Genomic DNA, 19,875 nt, shown 5'->3' with positions numbered 1-19,875 from the left:
AATCTCCCCTCAGCCTTCTCTTCTGCAAACTAAACAATCCCAGTTCTTTTAGCCGCTCCTCATAGGACATGGTTTGCAGACCTTCCACCATTTTGGTTGCTCTTCTCTGGACTTGCTCCAATATATCGATGTCTTTCTTGAATTGAGGCGCCCAGAACTGTACACAGTATTCCAGGTGTGGTCTGACCAGGGAAGAGTACAGCGGAATAATGACCTCTTTTGATCTAGATTCAATGCTTGTCTTAATACAACCCAGAATTTTATTAGCCTTTTTTGCAGCAGCACCGCACTGTTGGCTCATGTTGAATTTGTGATCTACTATTATGCCCAAGTCCTTTTCCCCTATGCTATCACTTAGTTCTATTCCTCCCATACTATATATGTTTTTTACATTTCTGTTACCCAGATATAGAACTTTGCATTTGTCCCTGTTAAATACCATTTTGTTCGCCTCAGCCCATTGTTCCAGTGTGTCTAAGTCCTTTTGAATACACTCTCTCTCCTCTCTAGTGTTGGCTATTCCTCCTATCTTCGTATCATCTGCAAATTTTATGAGTTCCCCAATAATTCCATCGTCCAGATCATTTATAAAGATATTAAAAAGTACTGGGCCCAGAACAGAGCCCTGCGGCACCTCGCTTTTGACTTTCTTCCAGTTGGATGTGTAGCCATTTAGTATTACTCGTTGTGCCCGATCATTAAGCCAGTTGTGAATCCACCTAACTGATTTTTTGTCAAAGCCATACTTAATCATTTTTTCAATAAGAAGGTTATGTGATACTTTATCAAATGCCTTACTGAAGTCAAGATATACTATGTCCACGGCATTCCCTTGGTCCAACCATTCAGTGATTTTGTTGTAGAAGGAAATCAGGTTAGTCTGACAAGATTTATTGGTCATAAAGCCGTGCTGGCTCTGGTTAATTAATGCCTTCCCATCCAGGTACCGAAGTAAATGTTCCTTGACAATTTGCTCAAAGATTTTTCCTGCTATCGAGGTCAGACTTACCGGCCTGTAATTTCCTGGATCGTCCCTTTTCCCCTTTTTGTAGATGGGGACAACATTTGCCCTTTTCCAATCTAAAGGGACCACTCCTGTTTCCCATGACTTACCGAAGATTATAGCAAGGGGTTCTGTTATTTCCTCTGCTATCTCTTTCAGGACTCTAGGGTGTAAATCATCTGGTCCTGGGGACTTGGTTTCCTGTAACTTGGCTAAGTGCTCTCTTACCAGACCTTTGCTTATAGTCAGCTTGGAGTCCTCCTTCCCCTCATCTCCATCACCATTAATGTCGATATTTCCATTAGTTTCTTGGGAGAAGACGGATACAAAATATGAATTTAGTAGCTCCACCTGCTGTTCCACCATGTTAACTGTTTCTCCTTTGTCATTCTTCAGGACTCCAATGGTCTCCTTCACTTTTCTTTTGCTTTTAACATATCCCCAAAATCCTTTTACCTTACTCTTTGTCTCTTTTGCAAGCTTCAATTCGTGTTCAGCCTTAGCTCCTTTGATGCTTGTCTTGCAGAGTCTGCAGACTGCTGTGTACTCTTCCTTAGGTATAGTTCCCATCTTCCACTTTTTGTATGTTTCCTTTTTCCTTTTTAACAGGTTATGTAATTTTTTGGTCATCCATCCTGATATTTTTAGGTGCTTCCCATTTTTCTTCCTTCTAGGTATTGTTAGTTCCTGTGCTTTAATGATTTCCCTACGGAAGATTTCCCACCCTTCATGTGCATTTTTGTGCTTAAGAATTTTGCACCATGGAATTCTGCTAACCCTTGCCTTCAGGCTCTTGAAGTCTGCCCTGCTAAAGTCGAGCCTTGAAGTCTGTGTCTTCTCAGGTCTTCTTCTTCTTGCAACCCCAAACTCAAGTATAGCATGATCGCTGAATCCCAGTGTCCCTGCTACCCGTAGTCCCTTAACCATGTGCTCTTTGTTGGTTAGGACTAGGTCCAAAATGGACCTAGTCCTAACCAATTTCACTACACACATATAAAAGAGTGTAGTGAAATCCAAGAGTTAGAAACTCCAAGTCTAACGTTCAGTACCACCTATAGTATGGAATTTAATGAGATCATTAAGATAGTCAAAAAAAATCTGGCAATATTGGAGACAGATGAGATAGCCAATAAAATTTTACAGCAAGGAGTTAGATTTGTGTCAAGAAGAGGAGAAACAATAGGTAGTGCTCTTGCACCTAGTTTCCTATATCCAGTTATAGATATTAAAAATCAGGAGAGTTGTGTTTTTTTTCAAATGTGGCCAATTGAAATGTCGTACTTGTCAGTTTACCAACAATACAAATATGGTTACGAGTTTTGCATCGGATTTTAAAGTAAGATACCATAAATATATGGATTGTAACAGCACTTTTGCTATATATTGTATAAAGTGCGTGGAATGTGAAGTGGATTATATAGGGTGCACGTCCCGCACCTTGAGGACTAGGATATTGGAACACATTAGGGATGGAGCAAAAAGCTCTTTGGAGGGTATTTCTGCGGCTTCAAAACACTTCCTTACAGTACATAGAGGGTCAACTAAAACATTCAGGTTCTGGGGAATCGATAGCACAGTTGATTCCATCAGAGGAGGTGACCGTAAGAAATTATTACACAAAAAAGAAGCGCTTTGGATTTATAGGTTTAATAGCAGGCAACCGCAAGGGTTAAATATGAGAACAGACCTTACCTATATTTACTAGCACTGATACCATTTAATATGGGATGCTATTATCGCATTCACCCGTTTGGGGTTAACATAGTTTTTCTATGTTTGTATTAAATTGGGTAGACTGTTAGTATTCAGTAGAAGGATATTGCATAAAAGGAAAATAAAAGGAATTGTAATATTCACAAGCAGTAAACTGGGATATTTACGTTAATAGTAGGGAGGTAAGAATGAATGAACATAAGCCAGGGTATTCATTGGAGGAAGTGCATCACGTGAGTTGGAGCGAGGTAAACATGAATGGCATCATCATAGTATTCTATGATAGGTGTAATCCGGTCACGTGGTTCAAGGATACTAATAGAAATAGGATATCTTTCCGGATATAATAGTAAGTAGACTGAATTAGATTAATCCTTGTATTTAGGAGTTCATTAAGGTTGTTGTATATTTTAGGGAACTATAAAGTTTCTCTTTTGTTCTTTACATGGAAATGAATATATTGTGTAAACACCAATCCAAAACAGGAAGTGTAGGAGTAAGTTATTTAATTAAGAGGTAACACATGTGGTGGGAATATATAAGTGCAGCCAGTTTCACCAGTCTAACAGCAGACACACAAAAAGAGCTATGACTAAGAGACCAAGTGGGTCTTGAAACGCATCAGCAGCAATCATGCGGTACTGACAGCGGTTTTTACTTTGTCTTTTTTGTATTATTCGTTTTTCTAATCTTTTGTATGGAGTCTTGTATGGTTTTAATGAACTGAATTAAAGAAGAAATTTTTTAATACAACGGACAAGTGTTGCGGATTCATCTTTAAATTGTTGTTATTTAAAATACAGTGCTTTTGGCCCTTGGAGTGAGTAGAGTCTTTAAAAAGCAGTGTTTTTGGCCCTTGGAGTGAGTACAGCATTTAAAAAGCAGTGTTTTGGGCCCTTGGAGTGAGTAGAGCCTTTCACCAGCAGTGTTTTGGGCCCTTGGAGTGAGTAGAGCCTTGCACCAGCAGTGTTTTTGTCCCTTGGAGTGAGTAGAGCCTTTAAAAAAGAGTGTTTTTGGCCCTTGGCATGAGTAGAGCCTTTAAAAAGCAGTGTTTTTGTCCCTTGGAGTGAGTAGAGCCATTAAAATACAGTGCTTTTGGCCCTTGGAGTGAGTAGAGCCTTTAAAAAGCAGTATTTTTGGCCCTTGGAGTGAGAAGAGCCTTTAAAAAGCAGTGTTTTGGGCCCTTGGAGTGAGTAGAGCCTTGCACCAGCAGTGTTTTTGGCCCTTGGAGTGACTAGAGCCTTGCACCAGCAGTGTTTTTGGCCCTTGGTGTGAGTAGAGATTCTAACCAGCAGAGTTGGGGGGAATCAGGGTGGATTGAGACTCTAACCAGCAGAGTTGGGGGGAATCAGGGTGGATTGAGACTCTAACCAGCAGAGTTGGGGGGAATCAGGGTGGATTGAGACTCTAACCAGAAGAGTTGGGGGGAATCAGGATGGATTGACACTCTAACCAGCAGAGTTGGGGGGAATCAGGGTGGATTGATCCTAGTAGGATCAGAATTGTGCAACGCTGATGGTGGAGGAGTATGAGGAGGAAGAATTGGAGAGGGTGAGCACACACATGCAACTTCATGTCGGGGTGCTTGACACCGGTGGACATGAAAATGATGGGTCTATCCATGGCTATTCATTTTTATGAGCATCAGCCAGTCAGCACTGTCAGCTGACAGCCGGCTGCGCTTATTCGTAATTATGCCACCAGCAGCGCTGAAGACCCTTTCGGAAAGAACGCTGGCGGCAGGGCAGGAAAGGACCTCCAATGCGTGCAGTGCAAGTTCCAGCCACAAATCCAACTTGGAGACCCAATAAGTATAGGCCTTCAGAGGAGTCGGAGAGGACGGGGCTGGTGTCGGCCAGGTACTCCCGCAACATGCGCTTATACTTATCCCTCCTGGTGAAACTAGGTCCCTCTGTGGTGGTACTTTGGCGAGAGGATGCCATTAACGTGTCCCAGACCTTGGAGAATGTGCCCCTGCCGGGTGTGGACCGGAGGACAGTTTGTCGCCTATTGGAGGAACTCTCCTGTGTGCCGTCAACGACAGTTTATGGAAACATATCCATCATATTCTGCACCAGATGCTTGTGGCAATCACTCATGCGACTGGCCCTCCCCTCTACCGGAATAAAATTACAAACAAAATTTTTATTCCGGGGGTCGAGGATTGCAAAAATCAAGTAGTCGTTGCTCTCCAGGATTTTGGCAATGTGTTTGTCAGTTGCAAAGCACTCCAACATGTATTCAGCAATGTGTGCCAGAGTGTTATTGGTGTCACTTGGCTGCCTCCACCGGAATGGTCACTCTCCATTTCCTCCTCCATTTCGCCCCAACCGCGCTGCAGCAATGGGACGCAATGAACTTCCCCGCTACCCTCCTGTGTGTCACTTCGTCATCCTCCTCCTCCCTCAATGTACACTGTGAAGTGGACAGGAGTGTGAAATGACTATCCTGCTGGGATGTTTCAGCACTTATGCCTGACTCTTCAGCGTCCAATGCGTTATCCCTGATGGCGATGAGGGATTCTCGCATCATACATAGGAGCGGGATTGTGACACTCACAATTGCGTTGTCACAACTGACCCTCAAGGTTGACTCCTCAAAGACACGCAAGATCTCGCATAAGTCTGCCATCCATGGACACTCATGGTTCAGAAAATGCGGGAGCTAACTCTGAGGAACCCTTGGGTTTTGTAGATGGTACTCCATCAAGGGTCTCTGCTGCTGACACACTCTACTCAACATGTGGTACGTCAAGTTACAGTGTGTGGGGACGTCGCACATCAGCCGGTGTTCTGGCAGATGGAGGCATTGCTGGAGGCTTGGGAGGCTAGCAGCGGCTACTGTGGACTTGCGAAAGTGGGCGCACAAGCGCTGCAATTTCACCAGTAGCTCGGCTATATTGGGGTATGTTTTCAAAAACTGTTGCACCACTAAATTGAACACATGGGCCAGGCATGGAACGTGTCGGAGGTTGGCAAGCTCCAGAGCCGCTACCAGGTTGCGGCCGTTATCACACATGACCATGGCTGGGCCCAGGTGCAGTGGTGAAAACTATGTTGCCATCTCATTAAGGAGGGTATCCCTCACATCTGAGGCAGTGTGCTGTCTGTCCCCCAAGTTGATGAGCTTCAGCACGGCCTGCTGACGTCTGTCCCACGCCAGTGCTGCAGCGTTTCCAGCTGGTAGCTGGGGTCAATGTGATGGCAGAGGAGGAGGAGGAGGGTGGTGGTTCAGAGCCCCTGCCAGGAATGTTGGGCGGGGAAATGAGGTAGACTGCCCCAGATTGTGACCCGCTCCCAGCCTCAACTACATTCACCCAGTGTGCCGTCAGTGAAATGTAGCGTCCCTGTCCGCATGCACTTGTCCACGCATTGGTGGTCAAGTGGACCTTTGTGCAAATCGCGGAACTTAGGGCCCGCCGGATTTTGCGTGACATGTGCTGGTGCAAGGCGGGGACGGCACATTGGGAGAAGTAGTGACGGCTAGGGACGGCATAGCGAGGTGCCATCAGGTCACGGAAGGCCTGACTTTCAACAAGCCGGAACGGCAACATCTCCTGGGCCAACAATTTCAGATGCGCGTGTTTAAGGCTTGTACATGGGGGTGGGCAGCGCTGTATTTTTGCCTGCGCTCAAAAGTCTGGGAGATGGTGGGTTGTTTTGAGGAGGCGCATGATGGTACAGTAGAAGGAGCTAAGGCAGCAGAAGGAGGTAAGGCAGGAGAAGGAGCTGAGACAGGAAAAGGGGAGGACGAGGGAGAAGTCCCCAAAGTGGTGGAGGAAGATGTGGAGGTTTCCTGGCTGCTGGTCTGCACTGCAGTGCCAGCACTAGCAAGAGTGGGAGAGGCAGCGGCGGCAACGCCGGTTGACGATAGTACAGTGTTTTCTCTCTGCCACTGAGCCCAGTGCATGCCTTCCAAATGATGGCGCATAGCAGTGGTTGTGAGGTTGCTCTTTTCAGAGCCCCTACTCAGTTTTGAGTTGCAGAGTGTGCAAACAGTGAATGGAAAAACAGCTCCTGGGAGGTGGGAAAGGTGGGATTAGGTTGCTGGGAAGGAGGACCAGACTGTTGGGTAGGAGGAGGAGTTGAGGTAGAGGCTGACTGGCTGGTGGAGAATGTTCTGGAAGTATTGTCCGCCAGCCATTGCAACACCTCTTCCTGGTGCTCGGGCCTAGTTAGGTTTGTACCCTGCAGCCTACTGTAGTGTCCCAGTACACTCCTTCCTCCCATTATAATAGTTGTATGCTATGTAATGTAATGTTTTTCACAATGTACTAATAATGAGTATCACTATCTATTGTATAATCTGTATTTCCTGTGTGCATACATTGTGTCCATTGCCATGTACTATTCTGCTGCCACCTATGGTTCACTCTATGTAGGTGCATGTGATATAGGAACCCAATCACTCCATACACAGAACGAGCTTCAGTGAAGTTTCTAGTAAGCTGTGGATGGAGACTTTAGCCCCGCCTTCCTCTTAGCAGGGGAAAGGAAACCAGTAGCAGTCATGTTCTAGAGAGTGTAGTGTGTGAGGTAACAGCACCTGCTGCTACTCCAACTCCAGGCAGGATTTTCAGATTACTCCTGCCAAACTTTAGGAGCTACATGGTGAATCTCACAGCCCATGTAAGATACAGATTCTCCTAGGACCATTCACCAGTCCATACAGAGGAGATAACAGCCATACTTCTACTGCCTCCAAGAAGGAGAGAACCTGACAGAAAGGAGCAGCTATAAAGGAGCCTTTCTGCATTCCTGGACCTAAAGAAGGCCTCCGGTCAAGTCCAGCGCTCCGTGGTTTCCAGGCCACGTGTATTAGGTCTGCGTCCGGCTATCGGATACCGCAGCCCAGTAACCGTGAGTAACTACATATACCCCAAATTAGTCACCCGCCGGGAGCCAACCGGTGAAGATCCCTCTTCTGTAGCTATAATCTGGACTGTGTCTCCTCAATACTCTAAACTACCAAATCTGAGGAAAGTTGTGTCAGCATCAGCCATTACCTGTCAGCTTACAAGGGAATCCTGCATCACATGCACCCGCGGTATTGTACATGAGACTGTATCACTGTGAAGTATTGCTGCACTTTATGAGAGTCCGCAGTAAAGAAACTTTTGGTTAACAAAGGACTGTGTCTTTTGCTATCCTTCTTTTGAAAATTGACTTGCTGTGTGTCCTATGAGAGGTGCCCCGCAGTCAGGACCACCACTGCAGCTACTGTGACCATTACAACAGCTCAGCTATCAGAGGGACTACAACCCCCATTAGGTCCTACTATACCACCTGCATCCCTTGCGATACCACACTACTCAATGTGGTCATCAAGCCAGGGACTGTGGAGAAGCGCAATGCTTGCTGCCGCAGAGCTGTAGGCGCAGTAGACGCTGTTGGTTGAGCGCAATCTTGCTCAACATCTGCATTTCCATGCATCCACTGCATCGCTCAACTGTTACTGACCCTTGGCTAGCTGACCTCCCTTTGTTGTTGTTCGTCTTATCTCCGTTTTGTGTTTCACATATCCAGGAAGGGACTGTCTTCGTGGTTGCCAGCTATTACGTAGGATAGGGCCTGGCAATAGGAAGGATCAGTTGAGGGCTTCAGCTTAGGGCTCACTGTCTCGTGTCCCATCCCAGGGTTCAATAGCTACCAGGGAATTGCTGTCCTAGCAATTCCCTAACAATATGAAGTTGTAACTGTTCTGTATCCCTGTTTTCCACCGTCCGGGGAAAGCTGGACTGATGTCCCTACAGTGTATAGTTCTGAGAAGAGCTGTTGGTTTTTTTCTTTAGTTCTTCTCTGCCTATCTGAAGCTAATCACTATCTAGCCCTCAGCAGATGTCTTTCTCCCCCTATCTCTGACCACAAAAATGGCGAATAGGGTGGCAGCCATTTTTATAAATGGGAGGTCACATGTTTTCAGCAGCGAATGTTTTTTTTTTTTTTTTAACTGCCTCCAGTGTCGAAGTTCCTGTCCCACCTCCCCTGCGCAGTTATTGTATTTTTACTGCGTTTGCCGCGTGGTATTCAATTGGAATCGAATACCTCGAACAGCCTGATATTCGATCGAATACCTATTCGATCGAACGGCGTTCGCTCATCTCTAGTTTATAGCATTTTTCTTTTATAACCATGATGTATTTCATTATTGCATTTAAATTTAAATTTTTGTGTATTACATACTATTTACCACTAGATGGTGGTGTAGCTCTATGCATGGTATATCCCATCACAATACTGCAATCTACTTTGCTCGTGCATTACACATTATTTACCACAGGTGATGCTGTACCTCTATGTATATGCATAATATTCTATGTTTAAGTGTGTTTTTGTCTCTATATTGATTTATTTTCATATGCAACAAATGTCAGCACTATAGATTTATATGGGAGTTGGTCTGCACATGCGTGGATGGTGTGGATGACGTCACAATGCCATCCAATCAATGTTTCAACATTCTCGTGCATATGCAGTTGATCCCCTTTGTGAGATTGTTTTAAAGAGGACCTTTCACCGATTTGGGCACAGGCAGTTCTATATACTGCTGGAAAGCTGACAGTGCTCCCTCTGCTAACAGTGCTCGTCCATAGATGAGTATTATTCAGGAGGGGAGGGGGCGTTCCTCCCTGCTCACACTGTACAGCGTGATAGGCGCTGCTGTGAAGAAGGACGTACCTGACTGACTGTCAGGAATGCCCTTCTGACTGTAAAGAGCTATGGTACTGGGACTGATAGCTCTTTACTCGGAGCACAGATCGGAAAAGCTGACCGTGCGCTGAATTCAGTGCACAGTCGACTTTCCAGCAGTATATAGAACTGCTTCTGCTCAAATAGGTAAAAGCATGTTTTTGGTCAATATTCTAGTTGAATATCAGTAAACCTCTGTGCTTCCGTGTTATGGAAGCCCAGGTTGTTTTGATAGCAGCCTTCATCTTGTCTGCATTGTTGGGTCTGGTGTCTCTCATCTTCCTCTTGACAATACCCCATAGATTAGTTTGACAAGTTTGCTGGCCAATCAACCACAGTGATACTGTGGTTATTAAACAAGATATTGGTACTTTTGGCAGTGTGGACAGGTGCCATGTCCTGTTGGAAAATGAAAATTCCATCTCCAAAAAGCTTGTCAGCAGAGGGAAGCATGAACTGCTCTAGAATATCCTCGTAGACGGCTGTGCTGACTTTGGTCTTGATAAAACACAATGCACCTACACCAGCAGAAGACATGGCTCCCCAAACCATCACAGATTGTGGAAACTTCACACTAGACCTCAAGCAACTTGGATTGTGTACAGCAGCCTCATCACTCTTCCTCCAGAGTCTGGGACTTTGATTTCCAAATAAAATGCAAATTTTATTTAATCTGAAAACATCTTTGACCACTGAACAACAGTCCATAACTTTTTGATGCTATTCTAATTTATTGAAATGCACTAGTATATGTTTGATTTTGAAAAGGGATCCGAATAGTGGGGAGCAACAGTCTCCTCACTGCCGTTCACTACAACACAAGGATGGGAAGGTGAAACATTAAAAAAATAATAGTAATAGAAAACTTTATTTATATAGCGTTAACATATTCCGTAGCACTTTACAAATCAGAGGACACATGAACAGACAATATGGGACATTACAATGTGACAAAGAAATAAACATATCGGACAATATGAGTGAGGGCCCTGCTCGTAAAAGCTTACATTCTATGTGGAGGTAGGGGGACACAAGAGGTCAGAGGGCTTGTTTGCTACAATGGTCCAGCCATCTTTTAATAGAAAAGATTGTGTAACTGAAGCTCTATGAACCTGTCACCACCCAGTATCTAGGAATAAATAGATCACACGGTGATCAGGTCATGTGATAAGCCTGACCAAACAAATATGATATTAAGGCAGTTTTGAAGTTGTCGTAGTTGCGGATTAATCGGATTGGCTGGGGTAAAGCATTGCAGAGCACCGATGCAGCACACATGACTAATAAAATGGTCTAGTAAAAGCTGTGCCCAACCTCCAACCCCCATTCTACTATCTAGCCCATTAAGGACACTGAGATATTAGTTGGAAGGAAAAGCCACAGCAGCCAATTTTATTAACACCATTATAACGAATATCCTTGAACACATTCCAAGAATAACAATAATATCATAAATAACATCAACAGTATCCTCCCCCATGATAATTCCACCCCGACATAAGGAGGGGTCTCTGAAGGCACTATTTACCACACCCATAAACTACCAAAACTCCGGCTATTATCCCTGGCCGTGCACACCTAGCCCAGGGGCACCCACACCGGAGTGTAAAACTGTCCTGGGTACCCTGCCTCAGGACTTAACAACCATTAAGTTTCCCAACCAGCATCCATACTGACAAGTGGGTGGAGTTAACACCCTTTGGTCTGCCACCCCCATTTTGCCTACAAAGACCCCTCCTGACCACGCCATGACGGGCAGGAGTGACTCCTCACACCCGTTCGCCTCCTCACTAACTCACTGCTCTCTCAATACCATCCCGAATGCCCAACAGCCAAATATCCAGGCCGATGGCATTCAGATGGACTCCGTCAGGCCTAAAAGGATCCGGGGACACCACCTCCAGCTCCTGATGCCAGACCAGTAAACCACCATTCCAAGCCACAAACCGGCCCACCACCCTATTAAGCTTAATCTGAGCCCTGTTAATGCCCACAGCCGAACGAGCATGCCTCCAAGACAGCCAAGCCACAATGTCCGACCACACCATGATGAGGCCGGGAAAAGTCGCAGCAGATCCAACTTTATATCCCGAGTCACCTCCCAGGCCGCACGCAGCCCCACATCATTTCCTCCAGCGTGGATGACAACCGTTGCCACCACTATTGGGAAAAGCTCTGACAAAGCCAGATTCTGCAACCATCCATTGGTCCGCCAAGCCTGAGGCCACTCCCCCACACACCACTGTTCCTGGAAATAGGCCCCAAAACCATGCGCCCCAGACGCGTCAGTAAACAATTCTAGGTCCACATTTGAAATTAGTGCCCCCTGCAACAGTGACCGACCATTGTACCTAGCCAAGAACCTTTCCCAAACCAAAAGATCCTCCCGCAAATCAGCCACCAACCTCAGAAATTGAAACGGGCGCAGCACGTCCACCGTAGCAGCAGCCAGGCGCCGGCAAAACACCCTGCCCATGAGCATAATGCGACAAGCAAAATTAAGGCGCCCCAGTAGTGACTGCAACTCACACAACCTAATTTTCCTCCGCTGCACCGCCCAACTCACTAAGTCCCGCAACTCGACCAATTTATCCTCCGGCAGGCTGCACTCCAACCACTCGGTATCAATGACAATGCCCAAAAACTTAACAACTGTAGCCAGGCCCTCAGTCTTTTCCGGTGCCAACGGATCGCCAAAACTCCTGCAGGTCTCCATCGCCTGCAATAGCAACGGACACACCCACGTACCCGGAGGGCCAATGAACAGGAAGTCATCAAGGTAGTACAGCACCGAGTCCACCTGAACCCGGTGGCACACTACCCACTCCAAAAAGGTGCTGAACTCCTCAAAATAAGCACAGGAGATCGAGCATCCCATTGGTAAACACTTGTCCACAAAGTACCCATCCTGCCATTTGCAGAAGGTGAAAGTTGTCGGGATGCACCGGTAAAAGACGAAAAGCCGCCTCAATGTCAGTTTTAGCAAGCAGCGCCCCTTTGCCATATCGCCCCACCCAAGACAAAGCTGCGTCAAAGGACGCATAAGACACTACACACAACGCCGTACCAATACCATCATTGACCGAACCCCCCCCTCAGGATGAGACAAGTGGTGAATGAGGTGGAATTTGCTAGGCTTCTTCTTAGGCACCACCCCTAATTGGGAGACCCGAAGGCCCTCCAAACGCGGCCGCTCAAATGGCCCCGCCATACGACCCAATTCCACCTCCTTCGCCAACTTAGCCACCACCTCGGGGTGAGGCAAAGCCGATGCCAGATTCCTAGGCTTCCCTCCCACCCCCCAAATTAGAACATGGAATATGAAACCCCTCAGAAAACCCCCTAAACTCTGGAGAAACTCCGCCATCCTTTCTGCCCTCACTGTCATCGCCCTTCTTGTTGTCAGAATCCCCCCCTTTCCTTTACCTTTCTTTAAACAGCGAGTGAGGGGGTGTGCCCCCCCCCCCCACAACCGGAGCACTCGTGCTTGAAATGACAGTCATTTCAGAACTTGCACTGCCACTCATTGTACTGCTAACAGCACCCCTTACCGCTTCCCAACGACCACCCCGCCGTGCAACCAGAGCCGCCGGCCCCATCTCAAAAGGATTGACCCCCACCCCCCCGGGAAGACTCCATCAGCTTCATCCAGGAGCTGATGTCCTTGTGGTCCCACCGCAAGGAAGGATGCACTGCCTTCCACTGACGGAAGTGCTCATCGTACCAGAGCCACGTGTTCTCCCCGTAGACCCGGTACGCCTCTCCAATAGAGTCGAGGTAGCAGAACAGTTGTCCAGCGCCTTCTCCCCCACGACACTGGCCAGGATGCAGAAGGCTTGAAGCCAGTTTGAAAAAGTACAAGGAATGAGCCTATAACAGCGCCATTCCTCCTCCTCCTTCTTGCACTCATCAGGCTTCACCCAATCCAAATTAAATTTCTCCAGGGGAGGAGGGAGAAGATCTCCACATACTCCCCCTTGCAAATCTTCTCCCTCATCTCTTGCTTCAGTGGCCCCTCGAAGCACACATAAACCTCCCCTTTGGCGGAGTCCGCCATGCGAACATCATCCTTAACCTTCGCCGCCTCCATCCCTGGACCAGCAACGCCAGCCACCCCTACTTCCGTGCTCGGGGCCACCACCTGCCCCGCGATAACAAGCCCCCAACCACTACCATCAGCTGCAGAAACCGCTGGAAACGACCCAACACTTCCACTAACAGGGCCCCCGCCACCGTACACCCCCGCTGGAGCACCCTGGGCTGCAACCTGACCCGCCGCCCCCAAACACTAACCGGAGATCCCACACCAAAACCCCCCCAGCACCCAGCAGCTGCTGAAAGCCATGCAAAAAACCCTGTAAATTAGCCAAAAAGAGGGTTGGATCCCCCACCTCCACCCCCCCAGGTGCAGAAGGGGTGACGTTCCACTCACCAGCTCGAGCGGGGAGCAGAGCCCCAGCAGCCATCCCTCCTGATGTCGCTCCACCTCCTGCAGCCAGCACGCTCACCGGGCGTTCCACAGCTCCTAGAACGTGTTGGAGGGGGCGGGGACTGCGGCTCTGCCCCTTCCCCTCGCTGGAACCAGCCTTGTCGTCATCGGAAGGGGCTATCCACATCAGCACCGGGCGAAGTCCTGGCATGCAGCTCCAGGCCTGAAGCCCGGCCCCCAGCCTGGTCAGCCGGGAGAGGTATCGGAGATGACACCAGAGGCTCCGGAGCACCGCCGGACCTCCGCTTTCGACAGGCACGCCCCCTGCTCGAGACATCAACGGGGGGAAGGGGGGCAGCCGCTGCAGCACTCACATGATCCTGACACTAGTGAGAGGGGAACACGCGCCGGGATTCACCAGGAGCCGCACGCCCAGTCCACAAATTCAGATTCCTCCCTGCACTGCCCCCAGCCGACAGAGGCCGCCAACCGGGAGACAGTGCCGGAGGGTCCCTGACGGGGCTCCGCCTGGGCTGTGGGGACAGCTCAGGACTGAGCCATTCAGGAGGCCGGGTACACTGTCTAGGTGGCCAAAGATCCACTCCAGGGGCAGGAGAAGCATCCACTGGAGGGGCCCCAAAAAACGCTCCCGAAGCCAGCCAGGGCCCCAGTGTAGAGCAGCCTGACGGATCTCCTGGAGCAGCGCATCAAGATCAGCCATGGTACAGTGTTGGCCAAAAGTATTGGCACCACTGCAATTCTGCCAGATAATACTCATTTTCTTCCAGAAAATGATTGCAAGCACAAACTCTTTGGTATTAATATCTTCATTTATTTTGCTTGCAATGAAAAAACACAAAAGAGAATGAAAAAAAGTCAAATCATTGATCATTTTACACAAAACTCCAAAAATGGGCCGGACAAAAGTATTGGCACCCTCAGCCTAATACTTGGTAGCACAACCTTTAGACAAAATAACTGCGAACAACCGCTTCCGGTAACCATCAATGAGTTTCTTACAATGCTCTGCTGGAATTTTAGACCATTCTTCTTTGGCAAACTGCTCCAGGTCCCTGAGATTTGAAGGGTGCCTTGTCCAAACTGCCATTTTGAGATCTCTCCACAGGTGTTCTATGTGATTCAGGTTTGGACTCATTGCTGGCCATTTTAGAAGTCTCCAGTGCTCTCTCTCAAACCATTTTCTAGTGCTTTTTGAAGTTTGTTTTGGGTCATTGTCCTGCTGGAAGACCCATGACCTCTGAGAGAGACCCAGCTTTCTCACACTTACTGCACAGTTATTGGTGCAAAAAAAGCGCCAGGGAAGGTGGGAGGGGAATCTAATTTTTACTGCGTTTACCACATGGTATTCGATTGGAACCGAATATGTCGAATACGGTATATTAGTATTTGATTAAATCCTATTTGCTATTACTAACACTATTACTATTTATCTCTAGCCACCATCACTTTTTTGCACCGTCAGGGTCCCAGCTCAGGACACTGACAATTTAGCTATGTCTCTCGTGTGTGTGTGTGTGTGTGTGTGTGTGTGTGTGTGTATATATATATATATATATATATATATATATATACCGTATTTTCCGGACTATAAGCCGCACATAAAAACCTACGATTTCCTCAGAAATCGTAAGTGCGGCTTATAGTCCGGTGCGGCTTATATATGGATGGAAGCGGCGGCAAAGACTGCGTGCCGCTTCCATACATACATAAAAGGCACCGTAAGGGTGCATTCACACTACCGAACGCCGGCGTGTATCACAGCCGTACACGCCGGCGTTACAGCAGGGCTGCCGGACACTTCCTATTCATTTCTATGGGAGCAGGCATGCGAGCGCTCCCCATAGAAATGAATGGACAGACACTTCCCATTCATTTCTATGGGAGCCGGCATGCGAGCGCTCCCTATAGAAATGAATGGAAAAAAGCAGTCCATTCATTTCTATGGGGAGCGCTCGCATGCCTGCTCCCATAGAAATGAATAGGAAGTGTCCGGCAGCCCTGCTGTCACGCTGAAACAGAACGTGAAACTTACCCAGCGGTGCAGGGCGGGCGGGCGGGCATTCAGGCCTCCTCTGCCTCCGATGTTCAGTCCTTCTCCTCCGGCGCTCGCTGATAATGGCCTGGGCGCATGCGCAATATCATAATGCTTCTACTGCGCATGTGCCCTGGTCATTATCAGCTTGCGAGCGCCGGAGGAGGACGGAACATCGGAGGAAGAGGAGGCCTGAATGCCCGCCCACCCTGCACCGCTCGGTAAGTTTCACATTCTGTTTCAGGCTTTTATTTTAAAACGGGGGGGGGGGGGGGGGGGTAGTTTAATCTAACGTTTACGGTTGGGCTCTATCAGCATGATTTTGCTGATAGAGCCCCTCCTCGCCTGCCGAGCGCTTCCAATAGAAGCGGCTGGCACGCGGGGGGTTAAGCGGCCGCTGGCAAAGTCTGCCTGCCGCCGCTTTCAATAAGATATAATGCGCACCGGACTGCGGCTTATAGTCCGGTGCGCCTTATATATGAACCGAGACGGACTATAAGGCGCTCATGGGCAATGCGGCTTATAGTCCAGTGCGCCTTATAGTCCGTAAAATACGGTATATATATATATATATATATATATATATAAGACCGAATTATGTCAATGATATATATCCATATGATAGATGAGACATTTGAGGAATTAATTCCGATTAATTAGCAGATGGCCAGACTGTCCAACATACTGTAGATAGCAAAAATCTTAGGAAATATAGTTCTGATCATCCTGATAATTATAATGCAAAACTGCCAAAAAAACTGAGAGCATAGCATAGCAAAGCAAATTTATATGCAGTTCTTGTTCAAGTTTTGGATACCATTAGGATATAAGTAGAGATGAGCGAACACTAAAATGTTTGAGGTTCGAAATTCAATTCGAACAGCCGCTCACTGTTCGAGCGTTCGAACGGGTTTCGAACCCCATTATAGTCTATGGGAAACATATACTCGTTAAGGGGGAAACCCAAATCCGTGTCTGGAGGGTCACCAAGTCCACTATGACACCCCAGTAAATGATACCATCACCCTGGAATGACACTGGGACAGCAGGGGAAGCATGTCTGGGGGCATAAAAGTCACTTTATTTCATGGAAATCCCTGTCAGCTTGCGATTTTCGCAAACTAACTTTTCCCCATAGGAATGCATTGGACAGCGCTGATTGGCCAGAGTACGGAATTCGACCAATCAGTGCTGGCTCTGCCGGAGGAGGCGGAGTCTAAGATCGCTCCACACCAGTCTCCATTCAGGTCCGACCTTAGACTCCGCCTCCTCCGGCAGAGCCAGAGCTGATTGGCCGAAGGCTGGCCAATGCATTCTTATGGGCTCGGCTCTGCTACATCTGATGGGCTGACCGGCACACGGTGTAGTTGAGCAGAACTGGCTCAGCACTGCTAAGTCTCTGCATTCCCATAGGAATGCATTGGCCAGCCTTCGGCCAATCAGCGCTGGCTCTGCCGGAGGAGGCGGAGTCTAAGGTCGGACCTGAATGGAGACTGGTGTGGAGCGATCTTAGACTCCACCTCCTCCAGCAGAGCCAGCGCTGATTGGTCGAATTCCGTTCTCTGGCCAATCAGCGCTGTCCAATGCATTCCTATGGGAAAAAGTTTATGTTACAAAAATCACAATTACACACCCGATAGAGCCCCAAAAAGTTATTTTTAATAACATTCCTACCTAAATAAATTTTATCCTTAGCTATCCCTGCCTGTACAGCTATCCCTGTCTCTTAGTCACAAAGTTCACATTCTCATATGACCCGGATTTGAAATCCACTATTCGTCTAAAATGGGGGTCACCTGATTTCGGCAGCCAATGACTTTTTCCGATTTTTTTCGATGCCTCCGGTGTCGTAGTTCCTGTCCCACCTCCCCTGCGCTGTTATTGGTACAAAAAAAGCGCCAGGGAAGGTGGGAAGGGAATCAAATTTTTTTGGAGTTTGCCACGTGATGTTCGATTCGAATTGAACACATCGAACAGCCTGATATCCGATCGAACATGTGTTCGATAGAGCACTGTTCACTCATCTCTAGATATAAGTATTAGCAAACACTGTATATACACAAAAACACACAAACAGAAAACAGAACATATACTGTATATATATATATATATATATATATATATATATATATATATACTAGCTGGTACCCGCGACTTCGTCTGCGGTGATTGTAGAAGTGGGTATATACAGGCGGGGGTAAGGTTTTCGTACTGTGTATAAGGTATGGGATATGAAATGTAACTTTGTATCTTGTTTTTGCTGTAATTCAGAGAATATGTGAGACTTTTGTGTTGAAGTTACTTTGTATTTGAGCTGCTATATATACGGTGTTGTGAGAAACTTTACATAGTGACTTTGGGACAGAAGGATTTGAAGTTAACCCTTTCCCGCCGATGGCATTTTTTGATTTTCGTTTTTGACTCCCCTCCTTCTAAACCCCATAACTTTTTTTATTTCTCCGCTCCCAGAGCCATATGAGGTCTTAATTTTTCCTGGGACAAATTTTTCTTCCTGATGCCACCATTATTTATTCTATATAATGTACTGGGAAGCAGGGAAAAAATTCAAAATGGGGTGGATTTGAAGAAAAAATGCATTTCTGCGACTTTCTTACGGGCTTTGGTTTTACGGCGTTCACTGTGCAACCAAAATGACATGTCCCATGTATTCTGTGTTTCGTTACGATTCCGGGGATACCAAATTTATATGGTTTTATTTACATTTTGACCCCTTAAAAAAAATCCAAAACTGTGTTAAAAAATTATTTTTTGAAAACTCGCCATATTCTGACAGCCGTAACTTTTTTATACTTCTGTGTACGGGGATGTATAGGGCGTCTTTTTTTGCGGGAACGAGTGTACTTTGTAGTTCTACCATTTTTGGGAAATGTTATTGCTTTGATTACTTTTTATTCAAATTTTTAGCAGAATCAAAACAGTGAAAAAATGGCAGTTTGGCACTTTTAACCATTTTTCCCGCTACGGTGTTTACCGAACAGGAAAAATATTTGTATAACTTTGTAGAGCGGGCGATTTAGGACGCGCGGATACCTAACATGTATGTATTTCACAGTTTTTAACTACTTTTATATGTGTTCTAGGGAAAGGGGGGTGATTTGAATTTTTAATCCTTTTTATTTATTTTTTTATATTTTTTTTACTTTTTTTAAACTTTCTTTTTTGCATTTATTAGACCGCCTAGGGGTATTGACATGGGTGGGTGGTGTCGCGGATTGTCAGAGTGGTGGGGGCAAACATGGCTGCTCCGGAGTGTTAAAGAGAGCCTCCTGGAGTATCGTTAAGGTGAGGGGCAAAGTGGTAAAGTATATGTATATGAGATTGTGTGGGGTTAGGGGCGAGGCTGTAGACGGCAATATGAATTTTGTGGCTTGCTATGGTCCAAAGTGTGTGAGATTGCAGAGATGGTGATGTGAGTTTGGGTTTTGTGGGGTTCCTGGCACAAACGTATGTGCGCTATTGTGACGAAAAGTAGCCTATTGTTTAATCGAGCGTAATAACTATGTTTGTGGAAAATTTCAGCCAAATCGGTGGAGCGGTTTTTGCGTGATTGACTGCCAAACATCCGAACATCCAAAGGGTCCTGGGAAAAACCTATGTGCGCTATTGTGACGAAAAGTAGCCTATTGCGCAATCGAGTGTAGGGACTATGTTTGTGGAAAATTTCAGCCAAATCGGTGGAGCGGTTTTTGCGTGATTGACCGCCAAACATCCGAACATACAAAGGGTCCTGGGAAAAACGTATGTGAGCTATTGTGACGAAAAGTAGCCTATTGCGCAATCGAGTGTAGGGACTATGTTTGTGGAAAATTTCAGCCAAATCGGGGTCCAAAGTGTGTGAGATTGCAGAGATAGTGGTGTGAGTTTGGGTTTTGTGGGGGTCCTGGGAAAAACGTATGTGCGCTATTGTGACAAAAAGTAGCCTATTGTTTAATCGGGTGTATTAACTATGTTTGTGGAAAATTTCAGC

This window comes from Leptodactylus fuscus, chromosome 11 (genome assembly GCF_031893055.1).
Source record: "Leptodactylus fuscus isolate aLepFus1 chromosome 11, aLepFus1.hap2, whole genome shotgun sequence".
In the NCBI taxonomy this organism is placed as follows: Eukaryota; Metazoa; Chordata; class Amphibia; order Anura; family Leptodactylidae; genus Leptodactylus; species Leptodactylus fuscus.
Note: the sequence above shows the minus strand (reverse complement) of the source record.